We start from the raw sequence: 19,696 nt of genomic DNA, 5'->3' as shown, positions 1-19,696 counted from the left end.
AGCTGCTGGGTAAAATGAGATTCCTTTTGTGCTCCCATCTTCTTTGTTTGGGTTGCTATCAAAGCTGCATCCCATGCGGAGAAGTCTTTATAGACTATCAGATGGGATAATAGAGTATAGTCTAGACACCGAGGAGAGACAGAGAAATTCTATTCTAACAGGTCATCCTCAGCCAAAACAAATTGTTCCCTTCAACTCCACTGGGAACCAGAGTCCAAACCAGTGATCAGCTACCAGGGCCCCCTGTGCAGCTCTGGAAAAACACACGAAGCATGCAGCTGCTCACTATTAATTGATGAGCTGATAATTAACACGATGTATGTAGACTTTGGGCCCAATATGTGACTTGATTTGTGAAAACAATGTCTGCCAGCAGCCTCTTTGGTCCTGAGGGACACCAGCTGGGACTGGGATGGAGCCAGAGTCAAAGGAAGACTAAAGAGGACCACTGGTATCCTTGAAATCCAGTCAGGGTAGAAGTCAGGGAGAGGCAGGAATTTCTAGGAGAATTAGGAGCAAGAGAGGAGACAAAGATTAGGGAGAGCAAAGAAGGGAACAACAAAGGAGAGAAAGAAATAAGCAAAGCATTTCTCAGAGGGCCCTGGACAAGGCTTTTGATACTATGGAGCTTGCCATCCTCCCAACCCTCCCACTCCTCATTCACACTTACTGCAACTTTATTCTTATTCCTCCTACCTTATTCTCTTCCCATACTCATTTTTGCGGTAACCAAACCCACACATCTACCAACAGAAGACATGCCAAATCCTTTTTGCTTAAAAGCTAGCTGTCACCTACCTTTTAGTAGCTGACAAAGATGCCACACTGCAAGGAGATCTCTTTTGCTGCCGGATCTCTTACTGCCTCACTAAACAGTAATTGTGTCACTCAGTTCTCTTGGGTGAGACAGGAGGGCTAAAAAGTCCCTTTTCTGAGATTCTTTCCTGAGCTCATCTCCTACTACAGCAGAGCTGACTGTCTTTGGCACCCTTCCACCTGTTCTTTCAGCACCATCATCCACCTTGATCCTGATTTCCTCCGTCCAGACTCCTGGCTCAAAATCCCTCTACTATATTCCACATTCTAGTCCCTCAGAGTCCTGCTTTCCCTTCTGCTATACAGCAAATGAACTCTACTGAAGGTGTCAAATGTAGTTGGTGGCTTAATGTGTCATTCTTCCCCTGTATGTTTGTTGTATATTCATAAGGGTTAAACCAAAGGAATAGCCGTCACATGGCAGAATCAAAAGCATGATGGTAGATAAAGGAAATTTGGGGACAGGAAACCTCCCTATTCTTCTGGAAAAGGCTAATCTTGGGCATGAGGATAGCACTATCAGGTCACCAGGGATATTTGCTAAAGCTGAAAGGTTGCCTTGTGATTTTCTTAAATTGTTTAGGGGGAAGAGAGGGAAGAGCCAACAGAAGTGAGTTTTACCTTTTACCTTGTGGCTCAAATTCTCAAGAGCTCTTCCCTTCAGGAGCGCCACGCAATGGCTATCTCCTTCCATGGCATTTACTCAGCAGACTAAATTTTCTAAAGCTGTGTTATTGACAATGTCAACAACAGAAAAGACAGACTCTCTTGGACCCAGGTTTACTCCCCAGAGTCATACATAAACCATGGTTACTTCTGGACTATGCTCTTGATTCAACCTACAGACTAACTGGGCAAAGCAAGGTGATTTGTCACATGATCAACATTCACAGAAATAAAGATAGAGGACTCAATTCAAGTCCATTCTGGTCCACCCCTGGGCTAGTCACAGTGGCCTGCCTCTGCACTTTTTGGCCCCATAGTTCCTATGACTCTTGTTCCGCTGAGCTCTGAGCCAAGGCAGAAAGGCAAGTATATCACTTCTTCCAAGGGAGATGGCAGAGTTCCTAGTGCAGGAAGGAAGCAATCTTATCAGACCTTTGGCCCACTGATAAAAACCAGAGAAGGAAATTATTGAGTTTCAAATTGAGAAAGGAAAGTCTTAGATAAAACTAGGAATTGCTTAGGGAGTTTCCACTTTAAAGTCATTTTTTCCACATCAATAGAAAAGCTTGTTATCATAGCTAGGGTAATGGTCTTAGAGCTGAAGTGCTGTCTGCCTGTTTAGAGCTGTTTATAAGGTCTTCAGTAAAAATGAGTCCCTTCCACCACCACTCTCCGAAATAGCCATTCTTTTCTCCACCCTACTTACTTTACCTTTTCCGAGAAGCACATGGTTCTTCTCTCAGATATTCTCTGAGGATTCCCAGTACTTAATTTAGGTTTCACAATAGAGGAGACTACCAGATGAGGCAAGGAGACTGACTGTACCACATAGCAATAGAAATTATGGAATTGCTTTTATTGTAGATATGTTTCTATAAAGGATTGTCTATTACCCATCTGAGTCTGCCTAGAATATATTACTCCATTTAAAGTCCTTTCCAATGCTAGACTTTGGAATCCTCTGTGGTGTTTTGAGTTTGTTAGTTAGCTAGCTACTTAGCTAGCTTATTTGTTTGTATTCAATGATATTTGTCTTCAACAACACTCAGGAAGAGACCAGATACACCAAGGAGAGTGTCCTGGAGTAAATGTTGAGGTGGGTATGCAAATGAATACTAAGTTCAGAGAGACTTTTCATGTAGATACACAATTTGAAAGGAAATTTGGGCTGAGCAATGATCTTCAGCCACCTTCACTAACTTAAAGATTTAAGTTGAAATCCAAAGGGGCAGTGGCCTAAAGGCCTTTTCAGGGGATAAGAATGGAAGATACAATAAAGGACAGAAATCTCTAATGTTTTTCTCTTTTCCCAAGTTTAGGAAACAATGCAATACATAGATTATGTCTGTTTTATAAATTCATTTTTAAAGCAGTTTTACTGAGATACAATTTACATACCATGAAATTGACTCATTTAAAGTGTGCAATTCAGTGGCTTTTGCTATATTCACAGAGGTGTGCAACCATCAACATTGTCTAATTTTAGAATATTTTCATCACCCCAAAAAGAAACTCTATATCCATTAGTAGTCATTCCCCATTCCCTCCAAATCCTTCTCCCAAACTTTCTAATCTACTTTCTGTCTCTAATCTACTTTCTGTCTCTCAGATTACCTATTCTGGACACTTCATATAAAGGATTCATTCAATATTTTAACTGCTTTATTGAGGTATAATTGATATACAAAGAACTGCACATATTTAATATGCACAATTTAATGAGTTTGGACATATGCAAACATCTGTGATAACATCATCGCAATCAAGGTAATAGACACACCTAACAACTCCCACAGTTTCCTTGTGTCCCCTTGTTTGTTTTTTTTTTTTTTTTGGTGTGGTAAGAACATTTAACATGAGATCTACCCTCTTAATAAATTTCAAAGTGCACAATACCAGCAGACTCTACATCATAACTACTGTAGATATCTAGAACTTATTCATCTAGCAGAGTGGATACTTTATACTCAGTGAATAGCAACTCTCCATTTCTCTCACCACCACCCCCAACCTCTGGCAACCACTACTGTATTCTCTGCTTCTATGAGGTTGACTTTTTAGACACCTCATATAAGTGTAATCATGCATTATTTGACCCTCTATGACTGGCTTATTTCACTTAGTCTAATGTCCTCCGGGCTCATCCATGTCATCAAAAGTGGCAGAATTTCCTCCTTTTAAAAAAAAGGCTGAATAATATTCCACTGTGTGTGTATGTATACCAAATCTTCTTTATCCATTCATCTATTGATGGACACGGGTTGTTTCCATAGCTTGGCTATTGTGAATAGTGCTGCAGTGAACATGGGAGTGAAGATATCTCTTTGAGATCCTGATTTCAATTCTTTTGGATATATACCCAGAAGTGGGATTTCTGGGTCATATGCTAGTTCTTATCTTAATTTTTTGAGGAATGTTCATACCGTTTTACATAGTTGCTATATCATTTTACATTCCCACCAACAGTGTGCAAGGGTTTCAATTTCTCCACAACCTTGCCAACATTTGATATCTTTTCTTTTTTTAATAGTAGCCATTCTAACACAAGTTAGGTGATGTCTCATTGTAGTTTTGGTATGCATTCCCCTGATAAATGATATTGCACATCTTTCCATATATCTGTTCACCATTTGTATCTCTTCTTTGGAGAAATATCTGTTCATTATACAACTTTTTTGGTCTGGATTCTTTCACTTAGCATTTATGTTTTCAAGGTTCATCCATATTGTAGCACGTATCAGTACTTTATTCCTTTTTATTGCTGAATAATATTCCATTGTATTGAGTATACCATATTTTGTTTGTCTTTTTGTCTGTTGATGGACATTAGGTTTGTTTTTCCTTTTTGGCTAGTATGAATAATGCTGCTATGAATACTCATGTACAGATTTTTTGTGGACATGTATTTTCCTTTTTCTTGAACATAAGAATGGAATTGCTGGGACATATGGTAGCTGTATGTTTAACTTTTTGAGGAACTGCCAGAGTGTTTTCCAAAGCTGCTACACCATTTTATATACCCACCAACAATAAATGAAGATTCCAACTCCTCCACATCCTCAACAACACTGGTTATTATCTGTCTTTTCGGTTATAGCCATCTTGATGAGTGTGAAGTAGTATCTCATTGTGATTTTGTTTTGCATTTCCCTAATGATTAACAATGGTGAGTATCTTTTCATGTGCTTATTGGCCACTTGTACATCTTCTGTCTTGAAATGCCTATTCAAATAATTGGCCCATTTTCATATTGGGTTATTTTTCTTTTTATTATTGAATTGTAATAGTTCTAGATACAAGCCCCTTAGTAAATTCACTTAAAAAATAAACTAGAATCCTCCTGGATCACTGATTTACTTCCCACATTTCTTCCCAACACCTAACATAGTTAGACAATCTTCCTCCTGACACCTTTATGGCTTTTAGGCTGCTGCCTCCTTTTCAGGGATACACTAACACCTCTGACCAACATTGATTCTTTGCAATGGATGACAGGTCCTACTACTGTTGATATCTTTTTTTTTTTTTTTTACTGTTGGTGTCTTGAGGTCCATCTTACCTAAGACCCTGGGGTCCTCACTATGCTCTCTGCTTGCCAACTAAAAACTGTTTATGATCCAACCTTGAATCACAGACAAACAAACAAGAAAAAAATACAGCATGCCCATACCTGTACCCAAGTGAATGAACAACTAAAGAAGAACATACCAAGCTCCAGCCAGGCTGATAGCTGACACCACAGTGGTTCTAGCTCCTCTCTTACATTAATCAAAGGAGCCATGTAGACATTCCAGCACCTTGAATCACCTCATAAAAGGTGTCTTTCCCTACTTTCATTGCTATCTCTTCTATAAGATGATATCTTCTTGAAAGAAAATAGGGAGTCATCAAGTGTGACTATCAAAACTATCAGTCATAGATCAAAATGTTTACAGGAGCTCAGCAGGTAACTTAATGAGTAAAGATGCCCAAGTGTAGGACATGCTAAAGATTTTGGGAAACTGGTACACAAATACCAGTATAATGTGCAACCATGGCTGATTTTACCATGCAGGATTGAAGGCCCCATGTTGCCAGATCTTTTTCTTTTTTTTAAGAGAAGCTGGAAAGTGGAATTTTTATGTGAAAAATTCTCTTTTTAAATACTGGCAATAAATTTGATATTTTAGAAAACACTGTGTGGGCCAAAAAAAAACATGTGTGCTAGCTGGATCTGGCCAACGGGCCACCAGTTTATAATCTCTGTTCAAACACTACTTAATTCTTCCTCCTACATTCCCTGTAATTGGCAACACCAACCTGGGATCCCATTGCTGCCCACATTCTTAAGTCTTTCTCCTTAAGACTGTTAGCCTTTAAAAAACACACTTTTCTTCTAGCTCTTTCTTCTCTATGTGCACACTCAGATGCACCCATCCTTAAAGAAAAGCTTAATATACTAATTAAGAGCATAAACTTTGGAGTCAGTGAGATCTATGTTCAATCCTAGCTCTGCCAACTACTAGCTATGTGTCTTTAGGCAGGTTACTTCACCTCTGTAAGCCTCAGTTTCCTCATCATTAAAATGGGTACAATAACCTTTAGTTCACAGGCTTGTTTTAAAGCAATATATTTAAAGAAGCTGAAACATAATAGGAGCTTAATAAATATTATGAGTCATTCTTTGGCCTTACTTCTTAACTAACATAATCTAACATTTGATGCATTGACACAAGTAACTCCATCTCTTTTCCCCTCTTTTAACTTCATGTTCTCATAGCAACACTGTTTATACTCACAGTATGAAATTCACAAGCCCCAGCATTTAGCTGGACCCTCTCTACTGTCATTTGAGATCCCTGATCCCAACTCCAAGCTCCATCCCAGACTATGTGCAATTTTCCCATACATGTTTTCATTTTTAAATCTGAATGACCATCATTTGTTTTCATACTTGTTAATCTCTTTGAAGCCTCTGTTAAAAACAAACCCCATATATCATACAAAGTCATTTGGGCTTCCAGGATAACAGTTATCACACATCTTGGACTGCCCAATTATCTCTATTCAATTTTGTATCATACCAGCTCCGTCTGACAGCTCTCTTGCTTTTGTCTCTATCCATTAAGAAAGACCTGTATGAAATTCATTTGGTCACATGGAGCCTATTTCATAAAGGATAGAAAGTATAGAAGATTGTCATATAACTTCATTTAGTTCTCCATTTGTAAGCAAGTAAACTCTGGCAGGATGATATGCCATCAACTCAAGATAAACATGAAAAAGAAAAGAGAGTGTTATACCTGGGAGAAGATCCCAGAGGCCATATGAGTCTCACAACCCTTAATCAAGTAAGATGGCTCCATTTATCTTATTGGTATAGAAGGTCACCTCTCCAGATTACCAAGTAATCATCAAAGGTGATGTCTAAGAAGTCATGAGTCATATTCCAGTCTTCAGACCCTTCTTACATGGCAGCTAGTTATTTTCACTTTCTATCTTAATGGAATGGGCACAGTTTGCACATTTTGCTCTGAAGGCTAGACCAGAAGAGAATTTTCAAAGGTATGCTGAACTTCGTTAAGAATCTAGACTCCCTAAGATGTCTGCTTTGAAGAGGACAACACTGCTAGGATATAAAGTTCTGGTATGCTTGTATCAAAAGAAGTCACATTTATCACTTTATGGTTACACCTCATGTATGAAGGCACACCTGTTTCAGGTTCCCTGCAGGCACATCCCACTCCCATCTCTGAACCTTTTCCAAAACAATATATTCTCCCTGGAATACTTTTCCTTCAGGCAGTCAAATGGTCTTTCCCATCATTTAAACAGCTTCTGAAATACATTAAAGTCTTCTAAGATTGATTGGCCCACTGACAGGGTTTTTTGGCTCAGCCTGCATATGAAACACTCACAGCTATTCTCCCTTCCCTGATCAGGTACTTAGCCCTGATTGCCTCACCCATGCTAAAGTACATTTACCTTTTCTTTCCATTGGTATAACTTCTTCTGGCCAAAGATTGAACAGAGAGTAATGTCTACTGTACAAATGAATAGCTCATAAATCTGAGACTTAGAATTTTACCCATAAGGCTATTGTACAATGCATTAATTTAGTAGCTTAAGTAAAATCCTAGGTTTTGGTTACAGGTATTAGGGTATAGAAGTGCTTGCAGAGGCTAGGTCCCTGTTGTGAAATACAAATGCAAGATTTAAATGCATATATGTGAATTAGAATGCAGTAACATTTACTAATCTTAGCTAATGATCTTGATGAAGGTAGAAGAACACAGTAAAAATTAATAAGATATTATACATAACAATATAGGTGAAGCTAGGACTCACATATTGATCATTGTTTTTTCTCTGTCAAATACATTAAATAGAGTAGCAAAGTAGTTCAATGAGAAATCAGATGAATCTGAGTTTGAACACTAGTTCTACTTACTAGCTGTTTGATCTTGGTCAAGATGAGTAACTTCTCTGAGCCTCAGTTTCATAATATATAAATGAAGCTAGTACTATACCTACCCTACAGGGTTAATTGGAGAATCATTAACAAAAGATAATGTTAATTGACCAAGTACTGGGAATCAGGCATTGTTTTAAGCCCAAATGGGTTATCTTATATAATCCTCCCAACCACCTTATGAAACAGATACTATTATTATCTCCAGTTTATAGGATTCCCAACACAAAGGAAAGTTAAGTAATTTGCCCAAAGTCATACAGCTAGTAAGGGGTGACACTAGAATGTGAATCTAGGCACTCTATTTCTTAACCACAGCCCTGCAATAGTTCAAAAAGTAGAGGATATGATGCCTGCAAAGCATTTAATACAGTGCCAAGCACATAGCGATGTTCAAAAAATGTTAACTACTATTAGTATTATTTACGAATACTTATTAAGAATAACAATTCACAATTTATTTCAGCATATTCAACCATCTGTCTCATATAAATACATACTCCTCAGGGCTTTCTACCTTAGAGTCTTACCTTTCATAAGGTAGGTCCCACAGTGATGTAGCTCCCTTTGTAGATCACCAAGTAGAATTTGATTCTTAACTATTTCTGAAAAAGTAGAAGTTGGAAGAAGAGAGGAAGAAGAAGGAGATGTTTAAACATTTGAGGGAATGGGTTCAACAATTACATGGGGGTATGTGAGGCTAGGTTAGACTTCTACTATGGGAGTCTCTGGGTTCAGTGTAGTGGCTGTGGATAGAATAAGGATGATTTCCTGCCACACCCCCAGGGTGATCCAAACCCTTCTATGGAGCCTAGAAGCCCTTATGTCAAGGGAAATTCTATGCCATGTTGCATCATGACAGCATGGCTATGAGGCTTATTGTTTTTGTTGTTTGTTTTGTTTTTGTTTTTGTTTTTGTTTTGTTTTGTTTTGTTTGCTGTGAGGATTGTTGAAGAGAAAAGTGAGCACCAGAAGAACTGGGTGAATATAAGAATTTTATGAGTATTGAGAGGAAAACATTAATTACTTATATGTTGTATCTTGAGAGGTTCAGATAACCTTGAAGGCCCCAAATTTCTGTTAAACTCCTACCATTTGAGAGTTATTTTTAATAAGCTCCCCTGCAAAATGTGCATTTATTTTGGAAAATAAGTGCATCAAGCAAGATAGCATTCACATCTTAAATCAAGTTAGTTTAATCAGAATGCTTCCTCTCTACCAAATAGACGGTCTCCACTGTGGAAGAAATGGGAGACTGGCTCCAGCAAGGGGCAGAGAGATTAATTTCAGAATGTAGAGGCACTGCTTAAATGTGGGAAGGAGTGCACGAAGCTGTCCCCAGGCCCTGTTTTAAAATTCCAAAACTTGTGGGAAAGGATAACCAACATAGTTTAACATTGGTCTATCTGATCTTCTTTCCTCCCAGTAGCAATGAGGAGGGCATAGGGTAAAGACTGCAAGGTGGAGAGGAGAGAGAGAGGAAAGAGGTGGTATTTTTGTGCCTGGTCCCCATCCCCAATCTAAGGACTTCATGCGGTCGATGCTTGATAATGAGCTGTTGACTTGAAATTAGAGAAAGGCAGAAAGAGGAAGGTGAGGATTGTTTGTCCTTAATGCCTCCCTCCCCTCAGTGACAATTTAAATTCCAGCAGAATGGTCCTGAAGATTCCCCAGACTCTTTAGAACTTTTGAGAATATGGGTTCACCCAGTGGGACAGAACCTTGGTACACTTTCATATTACAGGGGTGCCACAAAACTGGCCACAAAGCTGTATTTGCAGCATGTGGAGAAGCCTCACCATGCACAGGACCTAATGGTGGACTTTCAGGTGCTGTGGCAGGGCAGTGTGAGAAACAGGTGGAGAGGACTTCATGGTTATTCTAAGATCATACCACAAAGGTGAGTACCCACCTCTCAATTTGTCTTTGGTGATTCTCCCACCTGGACGTTCTTCCTTTTATATGCTAATCTGCCTGTGAAACAAACAGGGGCCCAAATTTGAGTTCACATTGAACAGGTTCACAATTTGTTTCAGAGCTGAAGACTGCTGTCTCACCTGCTTCAGATGTTCCCTCCTTCCCTCACCTCCCTGCCAATGTTAATGAGGGTAAAAAGTCAGTAAGTCTGTAGACAGTGAAAAAAAGGGAAGGGAGGAGTTACTTGAGAGCAGGAAAAATAAAAGAAAGCAGGAGAAAGGAAGTAGCTAATTGTTGGCTAAGGAGTTGTTGGTTCTAACAAACACACACACACATACTCACAAATCCATAAAAGGAGGGAACACAACCAAACCACCTCCACTACCTGGGCCACCTAAATGAGGATGAAATCAAGGCCAAATAATTGAAAGTATTTGCTGGAAATGGAAAAGTCATGCTTAGGTGGTCTTCACAGCCTAGTTTGAGATCATCAACTACAGAAAGCACAGTGATACACATTTCTTCATGCAGATATGGCACACCTCCTTCATACACACAGACTCTCACTCAATATATGCATAGATCTAGCTGTGTACCAAGACTTCTGCATTAACATAGACACAGAGAGAAATACATACCAGCAAACACTGAAATATACATCTATATACCCAGGTAAGTACATGGATTCAAAGTCAAATATGGATACCTAGAAAATATAAACATGGAGGCAGACACAAGAATATACAACTACAAATAAGATATCTATGTAAATTATAATAGCTACCATTTATTAGGAGTGTACTATTTGCCCAGCACTTTACATATGCTGGCTCATTAATCCTTACAAACACTTCTCTGAGAGGGGTATTATTAATCTCATTTTATAAATGGGGAACTAAAGCTCAGAGGCGATAGTAACTTGCCAAGAGTCATGAAGGTAGTATGGCTTATAATAGAGCAGGAACTCAAAACAAGGGCAGGCTCCCTGAAAAGCTGCAAGTCTCCAATACCCTTATTCTGCAGTCTCTCATGACAGTTTAGAGACAACCACAAACACACACCCATTTACAGGTACTCACACTCCCTGGCCAAGAATTTTAAAATGTGATCAGCATAATTCATGGTCTGTTATCATCTTAATCATTTGTTTGAACTAAACAATGTTGAATTCCTTTGGGTCATTAGTACTCGTCAGTAAATTATCATGTGTTTAAATTACCCTTGGAGTATTTAAATTTAAGCACTCTAGTATCTTGGAGCAGGGCCAGCCAATATTTTAAAATAAAAACACTATAATTAAAGCTTAGGGTAAGTTTAGGATCTCATTCAAATTAACAAAAGATTAGTCTTCATAGCAGAATTAAAAAACAAGATTCTAATTAATTAATGTGCTAATTGTTCTTCCTTTGTGCAATCAGCAGGGCAATTTCATCTGAGAAGATACTGTACAAATATGAACACAAAACCCCCAGCTGATGCCCTGGCTGGATGCATGGCCCAGGGAGCTGTTTCATCTCCTTGTGCTGTCCTGGGCAACTGTGGGGCACTCTGTGATGTCCAACATGGGCCTACAGTAGAGTCCTCTACCATGAATCTATGCCATCAAGTTTTAGAGAGCTTTACCTCCAAGATAGGGATGCCAGCTTTTCCCGTTTGCCCAGAACAGTTCAATTTACGCCTGTTGTCTTGATTCAGCAAAGAGTACTCTAAAGAACATCTTGATTTAGATGATAACTTATGTAGGGACCCTACTTCAGATCATTCATGGAGCCATGAATCTTTCTAGCACAAAAGGAGATAAGGAAGAGTTGTAGAATATTTACTTTCTCCTTGAGCCTCTTACTGTCTTTCACCTGCAGTGTGGATTTCCTCTCACTTCTCCCTAGTTTGTACAATAATAACCATGTACAGTCCCAGTTACTAGGGGCTTCCCTCTTCCCCCAGAACAGCCCAAATTATAGTGTTTCCTGAGAACTGTGGTCTTTTCTTTCTTCACGTTGCATATAAATTTTAGCACCCTGTAACTGTGGTGGTGGTGCTAAGGAATGGGCATGGGTAGAGCCTTGAAAAAATACTTGCTCAGTGCATCACAGTTCTGTCTGGCCTTCACAGTTCTGTCTGGAAGATTACAAGCCAATGTAACATATAGACTATTCAGAAGAAAGAATGGATTTGGAGAAAATTCCTAACAAAGTATTCAGGGGAAGAAGTGTACTCTGTTCAGAAGATTGGAAACATTAAATAAAAACACATGGGGTGTGTCATGGAGAACAATCCTGCTTGAATAAGCAAGGAGTTGACTGCTCTGCTGGACATTTTTCAAGTCTAACTTCTAAGGATTTTCCTCCTGAAGAGACTAAAAGGAGAACAATGGGGCTCAAACAACAAAACATACAGCCAGCAAAAGCAAATCTTTTTCATAAGATCTGTGAAAGACAGAAACAGTAACACCTTGGATTCCCTGTAATAACTTACTTTTGAAAAGCTTACTCATGGCTCCAGAATTTTCTATCAAATTCTCTTGATGTTTTTTAAAACAAATTTTATTGAAGTGTAGTTGATTTACAATGTTAGTTTCAGGTGTACAGCAGAGTGATTCAGTTACATATACATACAGATATATTTTTTCTTTTCAGATTCTTTTCCATGATAGGTTATTATAAGAAACTGAATATAGTTCCCTGTACTATACAGGAGGTCTTGTTGTCTATCTGTGGTGTAGCCTCTATGGAGGACAGTATGGTGCCACTATGGAGGACTTCAAGCTTAGGAGAATTTTAATATCTTAATTAAACTCTGTGCCTATGATAAGATTACATTAGTAAAGTGGCTAGGTAAAAGGACTCTTACTTGCTAAAGTTTGAATCCTAGCTCTACCACCTACCAGCCCTGTGACCTTGGGCAAGATAATTTACCTCTCTGTGTTTCAGTATCTTCATCTATAAAATGTGATAATAGTAGTACCTTCACCAGAAGGTTGTTGGGAGGATTTTATATTACATGTAAAACCCTTAAAGCAAAGCTTGACACATAGCAAGCACTCAATAAATATTAGCTATTATCTATAAGACAATTTTGAGAAGCCATTTGGGGATTCTTTTTTTTTAGTGTTTCAAATGAATTTGTATTATCATTCAAAGAGGCAAGTAAATGAGCCCATGATTGACAACCACAGTATTCAACATTTACAATTCCCTCTTCAGGGATAAGGGATTCTTTACTAACAAGTGGTTGGATAGTCACACAGCTAAATAAACTTGAGAGTGTTCATCAAATAATCAACCCACGTTTGGGGTAGCCAAAGAAGTGGATCAGATTAACTGTCAATCAATTAGGTGACTGGTCCCTTGGTACAATTAGTTTTTAGGCATTTGTGTTGAACCACATGTCTCTGAGCTCTTTAGACACCAAGAAAGGCGTCTCCATCACCATATGTTGCAAGTTCCTTTCTAAAGACTTAAACAAGAAGGGAGTCTTCTTTAAAAGGTTTTGGGGGACCCAGGAATGAAACTTACCCTGTGCTAAATCGTAGGGAAAAAATCAAAACACGTTGGGAGGCACATGATGTCCCTGGGTTTTCCTCCTAGGGATTTTTAAGTATATGACATTTTACACTCAATTATAGTGCTACAACCATAGTCAGTTGTTTTAATCAAGCGTCCCTCCAGCCTTAACATTAGCTTCCCAAACTTAACATGTTGATGTCAGCTATTGTGCCAAATACCTTTATCCTATGGTCAATCCACTCTACCATAAATGCCCTTCTCTGTATTGGCCAAGGCTGAAAAGGGGACAACCAATAATGGTATCTACCAGGTGAGTTGTCCAGGAAAGTGTGTCTAAAGTGGAGATATAGTGTGCATTTTGCAACATTCTAAACCTTTGCCAAGATAGCTGCCCTTTGTTCAGGTTTGTTTTGTTATGGTGGTGTTAAACTTTAATATTCCTTGAGATGTGAGAAAGCTGCATCAGGGCACTGATGTTTTGTTCTCCATGGTCCTTCCAGCTTTAGGGTTTAATGTTCTAAACCTGGGGCTGCCCTTGTGGTTCAGATACTACACATAATGCCAAATATTTTCATTTCACAACCAACCAGATCATGGATGCTTATCTCTGTTTTGGCCAAGACAAAAGAAGCAGAGTCTAGAGAAGTGTGACTAAAGCAGTGCTACAGTGTTCATTTTGCAGTAGTCTAAAGTGCTGCCAAGACGATCATCCGTTGCTCAGGTTGGTTGTGTTACAGTGGAGCCCAGACCCCACGTTCCATGCAGTGTAAGAGAGCTGCTTCTTTGATGCTAAAGTTTACTCTTCACTTTCCCACGACAGAGGTGGATCTATATCATTTTGTAGGCAAAACACAGTTGGCTGAAGAACAAAAACTTATTTAATGTTCCCTTTCTTTCTCCCTTCCATATGGAAAAAGGCATGAAAGTTCTAAAAAGAAGTTTTCTCCACCATCCAGGCAGGCTATGAACTCTGTTTTTGCTCCTCCAGGTCACCAGATGAGCATCTGCCAAGACTATAAGGATGCAATTCAGGTAGGACAGTCAAAGCTCCCTGCAGTGGTCCCTGCTTATTTCTGCAGTCACTCTCTTTTCTGACTCCCTGATTTATCTTTCCCAAGGAGCAGGTTCGAGAAGCAGGACAGTAGGTAAGCACTACTCTCTCCTCCCCAATCCTTGCCAGCCCCAGGGACCCCAGGTCTGGCAGCTTCAGGCTGTGTGGGTCCATCATACAGATGCAGTGGGTGGTGTGCTGGAGTTTGCTTGCACTGCTCTGAAAAGCCAGTTGTGTTCATCTTTTTCCAAGTCCACATTTAATGATGTCATGCTGTTAGCTTGCAATCAACCATGGTGGGAGTATTTTCACTGCAGAAATTGGCAGACATGATAAATCAGGGCTTCCTCCAACTCCTCACAGGGCCAGTTGTTAAGTATTTACCAGCACATCCCTGGGTAGGATTAATTGCCATTGTGTCAGATACAGCTTCCTTCTATGTTCAGGTAAGGGGGAACCCTTTCAGCTCTTGGCAAACATCAAGAGCCTTCTATCAGCTGAATAGCTTCACTGGACTAGGACTAGACTGCTTTGATTCAGTTTCTCATTTTAGGCCTGTTTACTGCAGCCATCCTAACAACATATTCCCAAGGAGCCGTGGATTATCCAGCCTCCTCCCACGGAAGAGGACTCAGCTCATCAGAGAAGAATCTGAGGCCCAATATGCTGGACACTGCTGTAAAGAGCAAATCCAAAGGAAGGTAAGTGATAGGAAACTTAATACAATGAAGGGAACAGTAACTAGCCTGCTTTCACGTTTCCAACCATCGTTTTGGGGAGTGAGATCGATTCCATTATTAAAGAAAGACAGGGGTTGTACACAAAGCCAGGAACCAATTTGAAATTTAATGACCAAAACAGAGAGAATTGGGTTAAAGCCAATTTATAGAACCAATGAAATGGATGGAAGTTGAAACAATACAGGCACAGAACAAACAGGCTTTAGGCCACATGTAAAGCTGAGCAAATACAAAACACATGGTATAGTCTCAGCGCACAGGCATTGCTCTCTGCCTCTCCCTCCCCCATACTGCCGTCCTTAAACTGAGTCAGTCACATATTGACAGAACTGGAAGAACAGAAAAGTGTCTATTGATACTCTGCCTACGTTACATTCCAAAGGAGAAGATGATGTCCCGGCCTGCCTTCCAAAAATAAAGTCAATATCCAGTTCTCTCTCTGGCACTCCCATAGAATCTTCCAGTCTGAGTGCTAGAAGAATGTTGTCTACTTCAGTCCTCCTTTAACAACTTTGAAAACTGAGGCCTGGAAAAGTGTATTTCCCAGTGTCTCCAAGCTTGTTAGTGGCAGATCTGGGCCAAAAGCTCAGGACAAGTATGTTATTATAAGGCACAAGTCAAGTGTTTCTTAAGGGTTTCCTCTTGTAAATTGCCCTGTAAAGATGGGGTATATTCTTGTTAAATTGGGAAGACCCTGCTCTTCTGGCTATTGTTCCTAGCTTTCCTGTTGTAGCCCAAAGCCTATGGTTCTTTTTCCAGATCACAGTATTTACAAATGTAACTCACATATAGTCCAGAAATCTTGGCTTTTAAAAGTTATTGATAGCAAATGCTTGACACGAGAACATCTGTGAACCAGGTGAAATTCTATCATACGTAGAGGGGAAAGCATGGCTGGGGTGGCTTTTCTGTATCCATATATGAACCAGCTTCTACCTCCTGGTGGTACTTTTTCTGTCTTCAGAAACAATAGTGGCTCAAAATGACTGAATTCTTGGGATATAATTTACCTCTGGATTGCAGAATTCTGTTACTGAGGCCTTCTTCTTTGCTCTTCTATCATCTCCCAGTTGCCAAGGTAGAACTAGTAACTATCTTGAGGTAGCAAATCCTCTTGTACAGAATACCAGCATGTCTGCAGACTTACACAATTTGTTTTTTGACTTATACAATTTCTTTTTTTTTACATTTTTTATTGAAGTATGGTTGATACATAATAATATTATATAAGTTACAGGTGTACAATATAGTGATTCACAACTTTTAAAGGTTATATTTCATTTATAGCTATTATAAAATATTTGCTATCGTATTGTGCAATAGATCCTTGTAGCTTATTTTAAATCTAACAGTTTGTAGCTCAATCCCCTACACCTATATTGCCCTTCCCCTTCCCTCTCTCCACTGGTAACCACTAGTTTGTTCTCCATATCTATGAGTCTGCTTCTATTGTTTTTTGTAATTGAAGTATAATCAATTACAATGTGTCAATTTCTGGTGTACAGCATAATGTCCCTGTCATGCATATATATACATATATTCATTTCCATATTCTTTTCCATTAAAGGTTATTACACGATATTGAATAGGGTTCCCTCTGCTATACAGAATAAATTTGTTTTTTATCTATTTTTATATATAGTGGTTAACATTTGCAAATCTCAAACTCCCAAATTTGTCCCTTCCCATCCCCTTTCCCTGGTAACCACGATTATTTATGAACCTGTTTCTTTTGTAGATGAGTTCTGCTTCTTTTTTTTATACACAATTTCTTTTTATACCAACTCACCACGATGCCACATTTCAGCAGTTAGCTGGCCATTGCTATCCTTGGTATTCTTTGACTCTTGGGGATTTTCCTGTGTTGCAACATCACAGGATAAACTTTTAGGTACCACTTCACAATTCTACTGCTCTAAGGGAAGAGTAAAGGAAATAAAGGGCTATGAACAACTCTGGGCTGACAAGCTCTAGATGGCCTGCAGCCTGGGAAATCATACTCTTTCCACAAGACTCAGAGCAAAGGGGAGTCCTGGAACTGCTGGAGGAGAGAGAAGTAGCATTGGTTGAAGGCATTCCATGTGATAAGAAAGTTAACTTGGAATCTTCCTCACAATTCCATGCAGTACAGGAAAACTGAGGCTAATAGAGGTCAAGTTACTCAGGTAGTAAGTAGCAGAACCAGAATGAGACCCCAGGTCTGTTCGATTTCAGTGTATGATCTTTCCATAAAGCCAATCTGTCTCCATAAAGGGAGGGAGGAATATCTCAGCTGAGTCTTGACAGAACTCTTCTTACATCCTTTCTTGAAGAAAGGGATCTTCCTGCTGTGCTTATAGGCTCATCTACTCAAGTCTGGGTTTGGCAGCTGCCAGCCTACAAAGGGCATCAAAGGCAGTGGGAGGTGGAGGTAGCAGCCGTCCAGGTGCAGAATCTAGGCTGAACCCCTTGGCCTTGCTTTGGAGCATTCCCACCTGCTAACCCTTTATCTAGGACAGATGAATAGCTCCTCACAGACCTGGCTATCCTCACTGTACCTCCCTGAATTGGACACCAATTGTCTCAGAAAAGAAAAACTATAATTATTCAGGCAACAGAGTGGGAAGCCAAGAATATTAGGCAAAGTCTTTCTAATGCCTGTGGAAAGGGAAATAAGCAGAAAACCATTTCACCTGCCTGTGGGTTTCTTTGCCAAGAGCACCAAATCTTAGCATTCACTCATACAACCTACAGATATGGAGCTCCAACTATATCCCAATTATAATGTTGAGCTCAGGGGATATGAAGGCAAGTGGCATGTCCCCTTCCTTCAAGGAGCCCCTAGTTCTTAGTAAAATTGCAAGCCCTGAGAGGCAGTCCGTTTTGATGGCTAAATAGCATGGACTCTAGCATCCTCCTGTTAGGCTTAAGTCCTGACTCCATCACTGACTGTTAAGCCTTGGGCAGGTGACAACTTTTTTGTTCCTCAGTTTCCTCAACTTTGAAATAAGGGTTGGTAAGATTAGTTAGCCCATGTAAAGCCCTTATAACAATGTCCAGCAATTGTAAATCCTCAATGAATATTTATTATCATTACTACTGCAAGCCAAAGTGAATTCTTCCAAAGCTTGCCCTATCAGAATGACTGTATTGAGTGAATAAGGTAAATTTAGCTTTGTAGAAAAATCACTCTCAATATGTAGATAGAAATAAAAGCCAGAGGTGGGAGTGGGGATGGTAGTGATCTTCAAACGAGGGGAGAATGAATCTCCTTATCCAGTTTATTTTGAGAATGTTTGCCAATTAAAAGCAGGTAGTACTATTGACATTTTATAAACAATTAATTATCCCAACAGTCTCAGATATGTGGAGAATTTCCTTAAAACAACACAGCTTGGGCTGGACAATTCCCTTCTGTGGGCCTTGATTTCTCCATCTGTGGACTGAGAGGGTTTATGATTGGGTTGATTACTGAAGGTCTTTCAGCATTGACAGCATTTCTTCTACTATCAGTGCTCAATTGTTATTCCTGGAGAAATAAAACATAAATAAATCTTGGAAGTTTTGTTGGAAAATTTCCTGTTGTAATAAGGTGTTTTAGCTAGGGAAGAAAATTCTGATTTAGTAACCATTGATTATTGATCAAAATATATGACTTTATTGTAATTATATATCAGAATCTTATACAGTAATGTAAGGATTTGAAGAAACCTTAAATTAGATCATCTAGCCCAGGGTTCTCAACCTTGACACTATTGATGTTTTAGGCCAGATTATTCTTTACTTGGAGGATGAGGCTGTCCTGTGCATTGTAGGATCCTGAGCAGCATTCTTGGCCTCTGCCTGCTAGGTCCCAGCAGCAACTCCTCATCCTCAGCTGTGACAACCAAAAATGTCTCCAGACATTGCCTAATGTCCCCTGGGGATAGGATTGCCAGATTTAGCAAATTTGTTTTATCTGGCAACACTACCTGGGCAGAGGGGCAAAGTCATCCCCAGCTAAGAACCATCAAAGTTCTAGCCTCTTGCTACTCAAAGTTCAACATGGGCATCACTCTGAAATTTGTTAGAAAAGCAGAAACTCAGGCCTCAGCCCAGACCTACTGAATCACAAAGGGCAGGCATTTTAACAACTTCCCCAGGTGATTTGTATGCATATTAAAGTTTGAGGAACCATGATTCAGTCTTACCTCTGTATATATATATCAGACTTACTGGTGATGCTTTTAAAAAAAGTATAGGTGCCCACCCTGATGTATTCTAATTCAGTAGGTCTGGGGTAAGACCTTAGAATCAGTATTTTTAATTCTCACTGCTGCTTCTGCCCCGTGAGTCTGAGATGCAGCAAGGTTTAGGAAACACTGATCTAGTTAGTCCAACCCCCTCATTTCATAAATGAAGCTGTCATCCAAATGAGACAAGTGATTTTTTTCTCAGATCACAACTCAGTTGAAGAACCATAGTTAAGCCTCAGAATTAGACACTAGACCCACTGACTTATGCTGTTGTTAACGTCTGCCAAAAGTTGTCTCTTCCTAAGAGGAGACAAAGGAAGCAGAGGTGTTGAAAA

Source organism: Vicugna pacos, chromosome X (assembly GCF_048564905.1).
Source record: "Vicugna pacos chromosome X, VicPac4, whole genome shotgun sequence".
Lineage (NCBI taxonomy): Eukaryota > Metazoa > Chordata > Mammalia > Artiodactyla > Camelidae > Vicugna > Vicugna pacos.
This window is presented reverse-complemented; position numbering follows the sequence as displayed.